Below are 14,601 nucleotides of genomic sequence, written 5' to 3'. Positions count from 1 at the left end.
GCTCCTTTTGTAGAGTTCACCCTCTACAAGAATGAAGGATTTGGCACGACGTGCGAGCCATCGAGCCTCTGTCTTGTCCGTTGGCAGTGTGTCGCGGAGGAGGTAGTCGAGGTAGAGCATTCTCCAGTCACCCAGAGGGTCAGGCTCTGTCGTTGGATCCTCTTCAAGCTCCATGACACTGGGGCCGGGCGAAGCGGTCGGTTGGTCAGCCCCAGGGCTGGATTAGCTGGGCCATTGTCGGTCCGTTCTGACCCTTCATAGCGCACCGAGGGTTTGTGTTGGTCGCTGGCGAAGATGCCCGTCGGCACCAGCTCTCGACCAGATGCCGCCTTCGCAAGTGTGTCGGCCGCCTCGTTGATGTGCCTTGGGATGTGATTGAGTTTGAGGCCGTCGAGCTTGTCCTCCAGCCATCGGACTTCTCAGTAGTACGCAGCCATCTTGGCATCATGGCAGCTTGACTCCTTCATGACTTGGTTAACGACCAGCTAAGAGTCACCTCGAATGTCGAGGCGTCGGATGCCCAACTCGACGGTGATGCATAGGCCGTTGATGAGTGCTTCGTATTCGGCCACATTATTTGATGAGGGGAAATGGAGCCAAACCATGTACCTCATGTGGACCCCGAGGGGTGATACAAAGACCAGCCCCACGCTGGCACCCTTTTTCATCAGCGATCAATCGAAGTACATCGTCCAGTACTCTTGATCGACAACCGCCGGTGGTGTTTGGACCTCGATCCATTCGGCGATGAAGTCAGCTATTACCTAGGATTTGATCGTCGTTCTAGAGGCATATGTGATGCCTTGATCCATTAGCTCGAGTGCCCACTTTGTAGTTCTTCCTATGGCATCCTGGCTCTAGACGACCTCGCCGAGGGGGAACGACGTCACAACCATTATGGGATGTGACTTGAAGTAGTGGCACAGCTTCCTCTTGGTGATGAGGATGGTGTAAAGGAGCTTCTAGATTTGGGAGTAGCAGGTTTTGGAGTCGGATAGTACTTTGCTGATGAAGTACACAGGGCGCTGGACTTTGAGGGTGTGTCCTTCTTCCTCCCATTCTACTACTAGGGTGGCACTGACCACTTGCATGGTGGCCACTATGTATAGCAGGAGGGATTCTCCATCGCTCGGAGGAACTAGGATCGGGGACATTGTCAGAAGTAGTTTGACCATGTCAAGCGCCTCCTGGGCCTCGGATGTCCACTCGAAGCGGTCGGCTTTCTTCAGGAGCCGATAAAGGGGGAGTCCTCATTTGCCGAGGCATGAGATGAATCGGCTGAGGGCAGCAAGGCACACTGTGATTCGTTGAACCCACTTTATGTTCTGCATCGAGCCCATCTTTGTGATGGCTAAGATTTTCTCTGGGTTGGCTTTGATGCCATGCTCGGAGACGATGAAGCCAAGTAGCATACCCCTTGGGACCCTAAAAACACATTTCTCAGGATTGAGTTTGATGCCATTCGTCCGAAGTTTCGCAAAGGTTTGCTCAAGATCGGCAATGAGGTGGTCATCCCGTTTGGACCTAACTACGATGTCGTCAACATAGGCCTCAATGGTTTGCCCGATGAGGTCCCCGAAGCATCTGAGCATACATCACTGGTATGTTGCCCCAGCATTCTTCAGACCAAACAGCATCGAAACGTAGCAGAATGATCTGAAGGGGGTGATGAAAGACGTCGCGAGTTGGTCAGACTCTTTCATCACAATTTGATGGTAGCTGGAGTACGCATCAAGGAAGCAGAGGGTTTCGCACCCTAAGGTAGAGTCGACTATTTGGTCTATGCGTGGCAAAGGAAATGGATCCTTTGGGCATGCCTTGTTGAGTCCCGTATAGTCAACACACATCCTCCATTTCCTGCTCTTCTTTCATACAAGGATGGGATTGGCTAACCACTCTAGGTGGTGTACTTCCCTAATGAATCCGATGGCCGACAGTTTTGCTATCTCCTCACCGATGGCCCTACGCTTTTCCTCGATAAAGCGGCGCAGGCGTTGCTTCACCAGCTTGGAGCTTGGATAGATTTTCAAGGTATGCTCGACGACCTCCCTCGGAATGCCTGGCATATCCGAGGGTTTCCACGCAAAGATGTCTTTGTTGTCGCGGAGGAAGTCGACGAGCACACTTTCCTATTCGGCGGAGAGCGTGGTACCAATGCGTACCGTTTTACCCTCGGAGCTGCTGGGATCTATGAGGACCTCCTTGGAGCCCTCGGTCGATTCGAATGACCTGATCGACTTCTTTGCGTCGGGCGCTCCTTCGGTGACCTCCTCCTTGAGGGCGGTGAGCTCCCCTGAGGCGACGATTGCCGTGGCGTGGCCACAACACTCGACCTCGCACTCATAAGCGCGCTGGAAGGAGGTGCCGATGGTGATGACCCCGTGGGGGCCTGGCATCTTTAGCTTGAGGTATGTGCAGTTGGGGATGGCCATGAACTTTGCGTAGCATGGACATCCTAGGATGGCGTGGAAGGTTCCGGGGAACCTAACCACCTCGAAGGTGAGGGTCTTAGTCATGTAATTGAACTGATCCCCAAAGGTAACGAGTAGATCGATCTATCTAAGTGGCATGGCCTACTTCCTAGGCACGACGCCATGGAAAGGCGCTCGGATCAGGCGAAGGTGCGTTCGGTCGACGCCCATCACGTCAAGAGTCTTTCCATACATGATGTTGAGGTCGCTACCTCCGTCCATCAGAACTTTGGTGAGGCATTTTGGGCCGATGATCGGGTCGACCACAAGGGGATACCTTCCTAGGTGTGGGACGATGTCCGGATGGTCGGTCCGATCGAAGGTTATGGCGGACTCCGACCACCAGAGAAAGGGAGGTGTGGCCAGTTGGGCTGTGTAGACTTGGCGGTGTGTGACCTTCTGACGATGTTTGGAGTCATAGGCTGTTGATCCCCTGAAGATCATGAGGCAGCCGTCTGGCATTGGAAAGATGTCGTCCTTCTCATGCCACTCTTTGTTGGAGCCTCCGGACAAGAACTTCCGCACGAGGCTGCAGTCCTTGAGCGGATGCTTTACGGGGAAGGCGTGGTTCGGGCATGGCCCCTCGAGCATTTTCTCAAAGTGGTTTGGAGCGCCCTCCGTGGGCTTTCGACCACCCTTGCGGTCAGCAGCAGCCACGAGTGGGTCCTCACGCCATTGCTTCTTATTTTTTCTTTTGGCGGAATGATTGGAGGTGCCTTCGCCGGCACCCTCATCCCGCCTTGCCTTGCCCTCGAGGTGATCAAAGATCGCTCCGACCACCTCTTCTCCTGAGGCGTGGCTGGTGGTGATCTCTAGGAGCTCCTTGGTGGTCCACGGGCCCTTGCATCCTAGCTTATGAACCAAGGACTCGCATGTCATCCCAGACAGGAGGGCTCCTATCACATCGGCGTCGGCAACATTGGGGAGCTCATTGCATTGCCGAGAGAAGCACCGGATGTACCCACGAAGGGTCTCACCGGCCTTCTGGCGGTAGTTCTTGAGGTCCCATGGGTTCCTAGGGCATTTGTACATGCCCTAGAAGTTTCCCACAAAGATCTCCTTCAGATCCGCCCAACTCTGGATTGCGTTGGATGGCAGGTGTTCCAACCATGCTCGAGCCGAATCGGCCAAGAACAGCAGAAGGTTGCGGATAATGAAGTCGTCATTATCCGCACCACCGGCTTGACAGACAAGCCAATAGTCTTCGAGCCAAAGCCCAGGGTTTGTCTCCCCTGAGTACTTAGGGATATTAGTAGGTGGTCGATACCTTGGTGGGAACGCAGCGTTGAGGATGTGCCGGCTGAAGGCCTGAGGCCCTACGGGGCTCGGGCTCCGGTCCTCACCGTTGTCGTAGCGTCCACCACGTCGAGGATGATAGCCGCGGCGGGCTCGTTCCCTTGGGTCACCGTAGGCACGTCTACGGGCGTCGAGGGTGCTACGTGCGTCATGGTTGTGGTCAAGACATTGATGTACCAAGATCGCAGCGCGCTGCCCACCGCCTTATGGCGCTTGGTGGACCGATGCGTCCCTGGCAGGATGTACTGAGGGCGTACGCTGGCTAGTGTCAGGCTCGTGTCGCTGAGACAACGAGCTCTCCACCTGCTGCGCTGCTGCACGCTCAAGTAGCATGCGGATTTCATGGTGGTCCTGGCGATCCTCTAGCGTTGTGGCCTCTGGAAGGCCACGGAGCAAGGCCATTGCGGCGGCGATGTTCTGGCTCACCCGAGCGAAGTGGGGAAGGGTTTCATCGTCGGCGATGATCCTTCGGTTTACATCACGGGCCATGGCGCGTGCGTGCCCACCATCTCCATGGCGCCTGATCTCCTCATCGACCTCCACGTACTCTCGAACAAGCTGTTGTCTGGCTTCGTCTATTTCTCACTTTCGGGCTCTCAGCTGCTCCACCCCTATGTGAGGTAGGGCCACTGTCCCCCTCTCGGTTATGCCACCGAGGTTGCCTGCCGGGGTAGTCTCCTCCGTAGAGATGCTTTTGATGTGTCCCTCGGAGGTTTCTGCCATGAAACATTCCCGGGAGGGATGATGGCTCCCCCTGCCGGAGTCAGAGCCAGAGTCCGACCCCAGCCCCTCCGCGAGGAGGCCGTGGAGGGATTCCGTAATGCTTTCGATCATCCCTATGAACTCATTGTTCGAGGGGGTAGGATCATGCGCTATGCCACAAGGTGGCTAATGGTCGCCGCGGTGTTGCGGAGACCAAACAAAAATGCCATCGGGGCGCTCCATGCAGAGTGTTCTGGAGAGAGGGTGAGGTGACGTGGCTCCTCCCTGGACAACTGTGGTCCAAGGGAGACGTCGAGCTGGCGCTCAAGCCTCCCATAGTTGAAGTTGACGGAGGGGAGAGATTGGACGGCAGCATGGGCCAGCGCCAACTCTCCTCCCAGCGTGACGATGAGGTCCAGGTCACCGAAACGCATGTGCGTGCCCAGGACCTAGCTGATTATGTGGTTAGCCATCCGAGGCCTGATTTGGAATGCGCAAAGGCCCCTACCTAGCGTGCCAACTGTCGGTGTTTCAAACAAACACCGGCTAGTAAATTTATGATTGTTGCGCGTTAGGCCCGGATGGTGCACTAAAGGACACAAGATTTATACTAGTTCAGGCTGAATGTCCCTACGTCTAGTCTGTAGCTGCTCGTGTTATTTGTACCAAAAAAAGGTTCATAGTAGGGGGTACAAACGGTCGAGAGAGGGAGAGGTCCTAGGTCTCTGATGGAATGGTCAAAAGGATGCTAAGAGCTCAGTCGCTGCTGGGCTATATGCGTGATGTGTTGTGTATGTTGAACTAATCTGTCAAAAGTCGGTCCCTTTGGTGGGGGCCCTATCCTCCCTTTTATAGACCAAGGGGGAGCAGGGGTTACAGATCGGAGAAAAAGGAAAATGCCAAAGGTATAGAAGGTCCTTTGAGGGAGCCGGGTCTTCCTTTTTCCCTGTGCCTACCCTGCTTAACACGGCAGGCCATGTCAGAGGTGGCGTGTTCGCTGATCCTCGTAGGCCATGCCCTAGCCTCATTTAGCAAGTGGGTCGTCCCATCCTACACCGGCGGATGGTGCGGCGTGCCGGAGAGCAGAGCTGTGACCCCTCGGGGAGTAACAGGGGAAGTGACCATACGTCCGTCACTGTAGATGATGTGATTTCTGTCTTGGACCATAATGGCAGTCGTATGCCTGTGTTAATATCCATGCCCGAGGACTGAAGGCGGCGCCTACTACACTGTGGGACAAAAGTCGGCGCCTACAACACTATTCGAGCATTGTTACGTCGAAAAGGACCTAAAGTGCCCGTCCCAACATATCCTTACCTTCCTGCAGGCGTGCAGGGCATGGTCCTTGGTACTATGTTTGTCTCGAATGTCTAGTCGTACCATGTGCTTGTCATCATGAAGGAGCAGGGTGCAATCATCGGGCGAGGCAGAGCCCGCCCTAAGACGTTGGGCGAGACAAAGCTGGCCCTTAGCCATTGGGCGAGGCTGAGGCCAGTCCTTGAGGGTCGGGCGGGGCAGAGCCTACCCTCGAACGTCGGGCGAGGCAGAGCCAGCCCTTAGCCGTCAGGCGAGGCGGAGGCCAGCCCACGGGGGTCGGGTGGGACGGAGCCTGCCCTCGGACGTTGGGTGAGGCGGAGCCAGGCCTTAGCCGATAAGCGAGGCGGAGGCCAGCCCTCGGGGGTCGGGCGAGGCGGAGCCCGCCCTCGGACGTCGGGCGAGATGGAGCCAGCCCTTAGTCATTGGGCGAGGCGGAGGCCAGCCCTCGGGGGTTGGGCGGGGCGGAGCCTTCCCTCGGACGTTGGGCAAGGCGGAGCTAGCCCTTAGCTGTTGGGTGATGTGGAACCAGTCTTCCGTCATTCGGGCAAGAAGTGTAGTAGTGCTCTTTGTCTGACTGGAAGCGTCAACATTCGATAGTCATTAGTCCTACCTCATTGGGTACCCCGGTATTAGGTCCCCGACACTGGTATAAGCTAGTTATCGACTCTTGTCTAGTTCAAGTATGGCTGCATTGATCCGGTCGACCTCCACCGCTCGAACTAGATTAAGGTCAAGTTATCGGCTCTACCTAAGAGTGGCAATCTTTGGTAGATTCAGTAAGTTACCGATCTTGCTAATGTTTTTCATTGTCATTAGTCTGTGCTTCTCACTGAACTTAACTGATGATCAGATAGCTGCTTTGGCCATTCAAGGAATGTTGCCAACATGATGATCAGCTAGCTATTTTGATGAGGAAATCACTCCTTTGGATGTACCCGCTGATCCTCCAACCGTCATGCAAGGGCCAATGACCCGGGCTCGAATGCGTCAACTCAATTTAGAGGTGAGTTCATTCTTAAGCGATCATTTTCATACTTTTGAGAATAGACTACTACCTAATGATGTTATCTTGCTTAGGAACATTGGAGAGGGTCATGAGGGACTTAGAGGAAGAGGTGGAGGCATTGATGACCAGCAAGGACGTACAACAGAAACCAGAGGCCCAGTCCAACATGATTTCGAGTCTGCCTCGGCCTCCAGGACCAGTCTGCCTTAAACTGGTCACACAGGACGCATCCGGACTCCGTTTTTGACGATCCACATATGGTTGGAAAGCTAATTTGATAAGGAAGCCAATCCAAGTGGTATCATGTCAAAAGACATTCAAAATCAACAGGAATCGTCGAAACAAATCAGTGTCTAGAATCTGCCCGAGTGCTGCGACACCGTTTTTTGGTCCGTTGGACCGTGTATCGTGTTTGGGCCCATTAGGGGGCGCATCCAGGGTAGGCGATGACCCTAAGACCTTTATAATCATACGCCACCGCCATCATTAGGATTTGGGTTTTGCTTAGATTAATCTATCAAGAAAAGTTTCACCGTTCATCGGTTTGTGAGACCCCAACTTTGTGATATTAATCATTCATCTGCAATTTGGTTTCTTTCTTTCTTGTTCTTGCTTGTGTTCTTCGTTGCGTAGGCAAGGATTAGCCTTCTTGGTGAGGTCAACTTTATACGTGTCTCAGTTGATAACCAGAGGAGTTGTGGTGCTAAGATTGCAGGGTTCGATCTTTCGATCTAAAGCCGGATCGGTGTGTCATTCTCCGCCACAACGATAGTTACCTGTACCTGACGGAAGATCGGGATCCCCATTCCTATTAAGTGGTAATCAGAGCTAAGGTATACCATCAGGTTCATATTTATCCCCTAGTTTGGAGTGTTTCGCATTCGTCCCATAGTCCAGTGCCATACATTTTTTTCCTGTCCTAGAACCTTCTGCGCCATAGCCTTTGCATATTTCAGTTTCAGAGTTTGTCGTGTTGAGTTTGTGTCCTAGTCGAGGTCTTGTTGCTGGTTAGGTCGTGTTAGAGTCCAGTTCGTGTGTTTTTCCCCATCGTTTCCATCAAATCTTTGCTTCCGTGACCAATTTTGTGCACATTGTTCCCGTTTTGTCCTCTAATTCGGAGCCAATTTTTAAAACTGGTCTAGTTTTTGCATACGAACTCAGATTTCGACGTTCCATTTATCAAAATCGATACGAAAAAAATTTCGCATCCATCCATCCCTGACTTGTCGGGGTTGAGAAATTTTAGTTTGGTCAAAAACTGGTCACAAGATCCTCTTTTCGTGGTCATAAGTTTTTTGTCGATTTTGAGCATGTCTTCTAAAATTTCCACAGGCCACGTCTTTCACTTGTTTATGCTCATATTTTCTGTGGTTACTTCTTTTGTGCTCCTAAGTAAAGGAAAAATATCAAAAAAAGAAAAAGAAAAGTTGAAATTTCCCAAAAAACAACGATAGCCCAAAAAAATAGAAAAAAGAGAAGGGCAAAAGAGGAACAATATCTAGAGGAGCACATAGAGAAGGCCAAAATAAGTTGTGTTAGCGTGTGCTATCTGGTTTCTTATTTGTGTTGCTGTTGCCATCCACCATACTTATTTTTCACACACCTGTCACCTTGCCATCCACCATACTTGTTTGTCACACACCTGGTACTTGGAACATTTTAGACCAGCAACGAGAACAAGTATTGTGGACAATAATTCAGTATTACTTTCTATTACTGACTTATGTGCCAAATATACATATTATTTTTTGTGTGCCTTACAAGCTCCACAAACTCTTCAGATCAGTACAAAAAAGGGCCTTGCAATCTCGGTACCACTGCCTCAAAGGTATCATGAACCAGCCGCCAGTTGTGCCGCCCACTGCTTGTGTCGGTAAGAACTTTGTAAGAGATTGGTAAGATGCTTCCACTTGCTATGAAAAGTGACACCACTACAACCATGTAGTCATTTGGTAGGGATAACCTTCACCATTTGTTCCTATTTTTGTGTTTACAATGGCAGGAGGTGATCAGACTGGATATAACAGCCCCAAGGATTTCAATGAGTGTGTCAGCCAAGAGCAACTACAAGCTGCTATAGATAATGCCCAAAAAGGATGAATGAGGCCATCAGGAAGGCCGTCATGGAGCACTCATTGAACTCAACAATGATGTCTCCAGCAACAACACCGATGGTCTCTTGCCAGAAGACATGGTGCATGATGGCACCGGGAACATAGATCGAGCAGCCTTCCGACAAGCAAGATTACGATGACCCACAACACGATAGGTATGGGTGGTGTCCACCACCATCAAGGTAATAATCATCGAGTGCCCGATGATCCTTATGCTAAGAATAAGTTCACAATACCATTTTTTTCAGGTCATTATGATGCTGAGGGATATCTTGATTGGGAGATGACGGTAGAACAAAAGTTTAGTGCCCACCTTAAGCCTGAGCATCATAGAGTTCGATAAGCTACTAGTGAGTTTAAGGACTTTGCCATTATTTGGTGGAATGGGCCAGCTGCACAGGATGCTTTACCTGGTACATGGGAAGAACTTAAGATAGCTATGCGTGATTGTTTTGTTCCTCCTTCTTATCATAGAGACTTGCGTAAGAAATTGATGCGTTTAGAACAAGGAGAGAAATTTGTATAGGATTACTATGGTGAGCTCCAAAAGGGATTGATGCGTTGTAGTGTTGTGGAGGGGAACGAAGATTCCATTTGTTGTTTTTATTCAGGTTTGAGGCGCGAGATTCAGGACATTGTTGATTATAAAGAATTTAACACTGTCAACCAGTTGTTTCAGTTTGCTATGCTTGCAGAAAAGGAAATACAAGGGCGTGAACAGTAGAGCAAGAGCAAAGTCAGCACCACATACATGCCACGCTCGGCACCATCTTTGGGGCTGACCAAGCCAACCACTTTTCGGGCACCTCCACCAGCGAGCAAGCGACCAGCAGCCTCTAGAGTTACCGCTACACCTAAGGCACCTCCCGCATGACCTTCAGATTCAGGTAAATATTCTTTGCAGGTGCTTCATCCGTTGCATCGACGGAACGCACTTCGGGCATTTAGTGCCACCACTGCCATGGCATTAGCCATGTGCAGAAGGACTGCCCAAGTCAGTGGGCATACATTGCTACAAAAGATGGTTACATCAGCGCCTCTGACATTGAGGATGGAGAAGACCAAGATACAGATGAGGAGGACAGCGAAGTACTTGGTGACAAGGCCATGGCATCCTATAGGAGCATCATTGTATAGCGGGTGCTCTGCTCACAAGTACAGCAACCTAAGAAGCTTCAACGCCATAATTTGTTCTAGATTTTCTTCATCATCAACAACCGTCGAGCACGTGTCATTATTGATGGAGGTAGCTACAATAATTTGGTGAGTTCTGATTTGGTCAAGAAGCTTAGCTTGACCACACGCCCGCACCCACGTCCATACCATATTCAGTGGCTAAATGATTCTGGGAAAGCAAAGGTAACACAAACTTGCAGAGTATCATTTTCCATTGGTTCTTATGCTGATTCTGTTGATTGTGATGTGGTACCTATGCAAGCTTGTTCACTCTTATTGGGTCGTCCTTGGGAACATGATAATGATGTTACACACCATGGTAGAAGTAATAAATACACCTTCGTGCATAAAAGAAAGAAAATTACTTTGGTACCTTTGACCCCTGCTCAAATTGTACAAGCTGATAGAGAACGCGCTGCTAGTTTGAATGATGTTCAATCTAAAAATCAGCACGTTGCTAATTCTATTCTTCCACCTAAAAAGGAAAAGTCTACACCTATTTCTAGGGCCGAAGGGATTAAATTGAAGGGTGGTGTTATGCTTGCAACAAAATGTGACTTTGCTGAAATTTCTGATGATGATATTTGCTATGCTTTGGTATGCAAACGAGCTATGTTTTTGCATGATGATATGTTTTTGCATGATGAAATTGTAGAGAGGGACGTACATGGAATAAGTTTATGATCAATGATGGGTTCTTGTTTAGAGCTAACCGCCTATGCATTCTAGTTGGTTTCGTTCATCTTTTGTTGTTGCAGGAGGCACATGGAGACGGATTGATGGGATATTTTGGTGCCAAGAAGACGGAGGACGTGCTATCCACATATTTCTTTTAGCCAAGGATGAGGCGAGATGTAGAATGGTACGTGGATCGGTGCGCCACATGTCAAAAAGCTAAGTCGAGGTTGAACCCACATGGTTTGTATATGCCTGTTCATGTTCCTTCTACTCTTTGGACTGATATATCTATGGATTTTATGTTGGGTTTGCCAAGGACTAAGAGGGGGAGGGATAGTATTTTTATGGTGGTTGATCGTTTTTCTAAGATGGCACATTTTATTCCTTGTCATAAGAGCAACGATGTTGTTCATATTGCTGATCTTTTCTTTCAAGAAATCGTTTGCTTGCATGGTATGCCTTCTACTATTGTTTCATATCGCGATGCAAAATTCTTGAGCCATTTTTGGCGCACTTTGTGGAATAAATTGGGGACCAAGCTGTTGTTTTCTACAACATGTCATCCCCAAACTGATGGGCAAACTGAGGTAGTGAATCGAACATTGTCCACCATGTTAAGAGCAATTTTTAAGCGCAATTTGAAGATGTGGGAAGAGTGTTTGCCGCATGTGGAGTTTGCATATAACAGGGCAGAACATTCCACCACCAAGGTAAGTCCTTTTTAGGTAGTGTATGGTTTTAACCCTCGCGCTCCTATTGATCTTTTGTCTTTACCTACCACTAAAAGAACACATAGTGATGCTAGAGAGCGTGCTGATTTCATTCTTAAGTTGCACAAAACAACTAAAGAAAATATTGAAAGAATGAATGAAAAGTATAGAATTGCTGGTAGTAAAGGTAGAAAAGAAATTAAACTTGAACCGGGTGATTTGGTTTGGTTACATTTGAGAAAAGATAGATTTTCTGAGCTGCGTAAGTCTAAATTAATGCCAAGAGCAGTTGGTCCTTATAATATAATTGAGAAAATAAATGATAATACCTACAAACTTGAGTTGCCACCCGAGTTCGAGGTTAGTCCCACCTTTAACATTGCAGATTTGAAGCCTTATTTGGGAGAAGAAGATGAGCTTGAGTCGAGGACGACTCAGTTTCAAGAGAGGGATGATGATGAGGACATCACTCCTTTGGATGTACCCGCTGATCCTCCAACCGTCATGCAAGGTCCAATGACCTGGGCTCGAATGCGTCAACTCAATTTAGAGGTGAGCTCGTTCTTAAGTGATCCTTTTCATACTTTTGAGAATAGACTACTACCTAATGATGTTATCTTGCTTAGGAACATTGGAGAGGGTCATGAGGGACTTAGAGGAAGAGGTGGAGGATCAGTGGGTACATCCGAAGGAGTGCGTTGATGACCAGCAAGGACGTTCAACAGAAACCGGAGGCCCAGTCCAACATGATTTCGAGTCTGCCTCGGCCTCCAGGACCAGTCTGCCTTAAACTGGTCACCCAGGACACATCCAGACTCCGTTTTCAACGATGCACATATGGTTGGAAAGCTGATTTGATAAGGAAGCCAATCCAAGTGGTCTCACATCAAAAGACCTTCAGAATCAACGGTAATCATCGAAACAAGTCAGCATCCAGAATCTACCAGGGTGCTGCGACACCGTTTTTTGGTCCATTGGACCGTGTATCGTGTTTGGGCCCATTAGAGGGCGCGTCCAGGGTAGGCGATGACCCTAAGACCTTTATAATCATATGCCGCTGCTGTCATTAGGATTTGGGATTTGCTTAGATTAATCTATCAAGAATAGTTTTGCCGTTCATCGGTTTGTGAGACCCCAACTTCATGATATTAATCATTCATCTGCAATTTGGTTGCTTTCTTTGTTGTTCTTGCTTGTGTTCTTTGTTGCGCAGGCAAGGATTAGCCTTCTTGGTGAGGTCAACTGGATATGTGTCTCAGTTGATAACCAGAGTAGTTGTGGTGCTAAGACTGCAGGGTTCGATCTTTCGATCTGAAGCCGGATCGGTGTGTCATTCTCCGCCACAACGATAGTTACCTGTACCTGACGAAAGATCGGGATCCCCATTTCCATTATATTTGCTATGCTTGCATTGGCTAAATAGCCATCAGTGGGGATCGACCAGATCGTTATAGCCATAATGGTGAACTATAAACCAGATTCAACTAGCCAGCAAACCTCTTCAAGATTATTCATGCCTTAACCACGTACTATGCATGATCAAGATCAAAGTAAAAATAGCCGATGAAGCATAATCCGTCACTCAGAGTAAGAAGTATCGTGTTGTAGTAAAATGAACGATGGACCGAACGGATATAAGGCCGATCTAATTCGATCTCGACCAAGCAGATTGATGTTGCTGTAAACTAATGACAATGAAAACATCAGCAAGATCGGTAACTTAATAAATCTACCCAAAGGACGCCACCCTTAGATAGATCCAATAACTTGACCTTAATCTAGTTTGAGCAGTGGAGGTCAACCGGATTGATGTAGCCCTGCCCGCTGAAGAACTCGCCGAGATCTACTCTACTCCTACTCCTGAGGGTTGGCCGGAGCCAAAAAAAAGTAAGTAACTTGTATTTGATTGATTGTGTGTCTTACAATAGCTGGGGTTTAGAATTTATACCCGAAGCCTAAACGTGAATCCTACTCAAATACGACTCAATACAATCTTTGGTATATAAGAGAACATTCCTAACCTAAGATAACTTGGACCCTAATCTTTCCCTTTTTGTAGAGTCTGATATGTATTTCTCGATGCCAACCGTAGCCCATCATCATTATCTGCTGACATCATTCAAAGGGAGCCGAGTCCGGTGCCTCCTCTGAATCAGCTGATATCAATCTTCATGCACTCGAGTCCTTGATCGACACAATTTTGGAAGCTTCGAGTTCCCACGTTCTTCTCCCCAAATTTTGGTGTAAACAACCTCTTAGCCGTAGAACCACCAAGTGTTGGTCGACACAACGGGGACATAGCGTGTTGGCAAGCATGTGAACCATGGGAGAAAATTGGTTGTCTCTTGCCCTTTGGTATTCTCCCGGTGATTGAGTTAGTATTCATCTTGTGATTGGTTCGCTCCTCTATGCGGCGGTATAATCACTTTACTTACTCATCTACATACCCGCAAACTAGTTGTAGTAAGCTCTTTAGTGTAGCTAGAATTGAGAGCTTGCTTTATAGCTTAAGTTCATCTAGTGGAGCTCTTTAGTGTAGCAAGTGTGAGAGCTCTTAGTGAGTAGTGACTTAGTAAATTGTGTGTCTAGTGATCATAGTAGCTAGAATTGTTGGATAGGTGGCGTGCAACCCCTGTAGAGCTAGAGCAAGTTTTCTTTTGCTATTTATCATACTAATCAAATTGCTCTAGTTGGTTTGTAAATTTTTAAATAGGCTATTCACCCCCCTCTAGCCATATTAGGACCTTTCAAGTGGTATCAGAGCTAGGTTCCCATTTGATTGAAGGCTTAACAACCTCGGTGTCAAATTATGGCTCAAGTTGTGTTCAACCATGTGGGGGCAAACCACCATTGTTTGATGGCACAAGCTATGATTATTGGAAAAGAAAGATGAGGATGTATCTTAGTTCAATCAATGATCAAGTATGGGATGTGACCGAAAATGACTATGCTATCATTGATCCTGACAATCTCACCAACCAAGACAAGACCAACAAGCAATGCAATACAATAGCTTTCAACACCATATACAATGCCATTGATTCTAAGGTGTTTGAGCAAATCAAAGATTGTGATAGAGCTAATGAAGTGTGGAAGAGATTGGAGGAAACATATGAGGGCACACCAGCGGT

This window comes from Miscanthus floridulus, chromosome 16 (assembly GCF_019320115.1).
Source record: "Miscanthus floridulus cultivar M001 chromosome 16, ASM1932011v1, whole genome shotgun sequence".
NCBI classification, from domain to species: domain Eukaryota; kingdom Viridiplantae; phylum Streptophyta; class Magnoliopsida; order Poales; family Poaceae; genus Miscanthus; species Miscanthus floridulus.
This window is presented reverse-complemented; position numbering follows the sequence as displayed.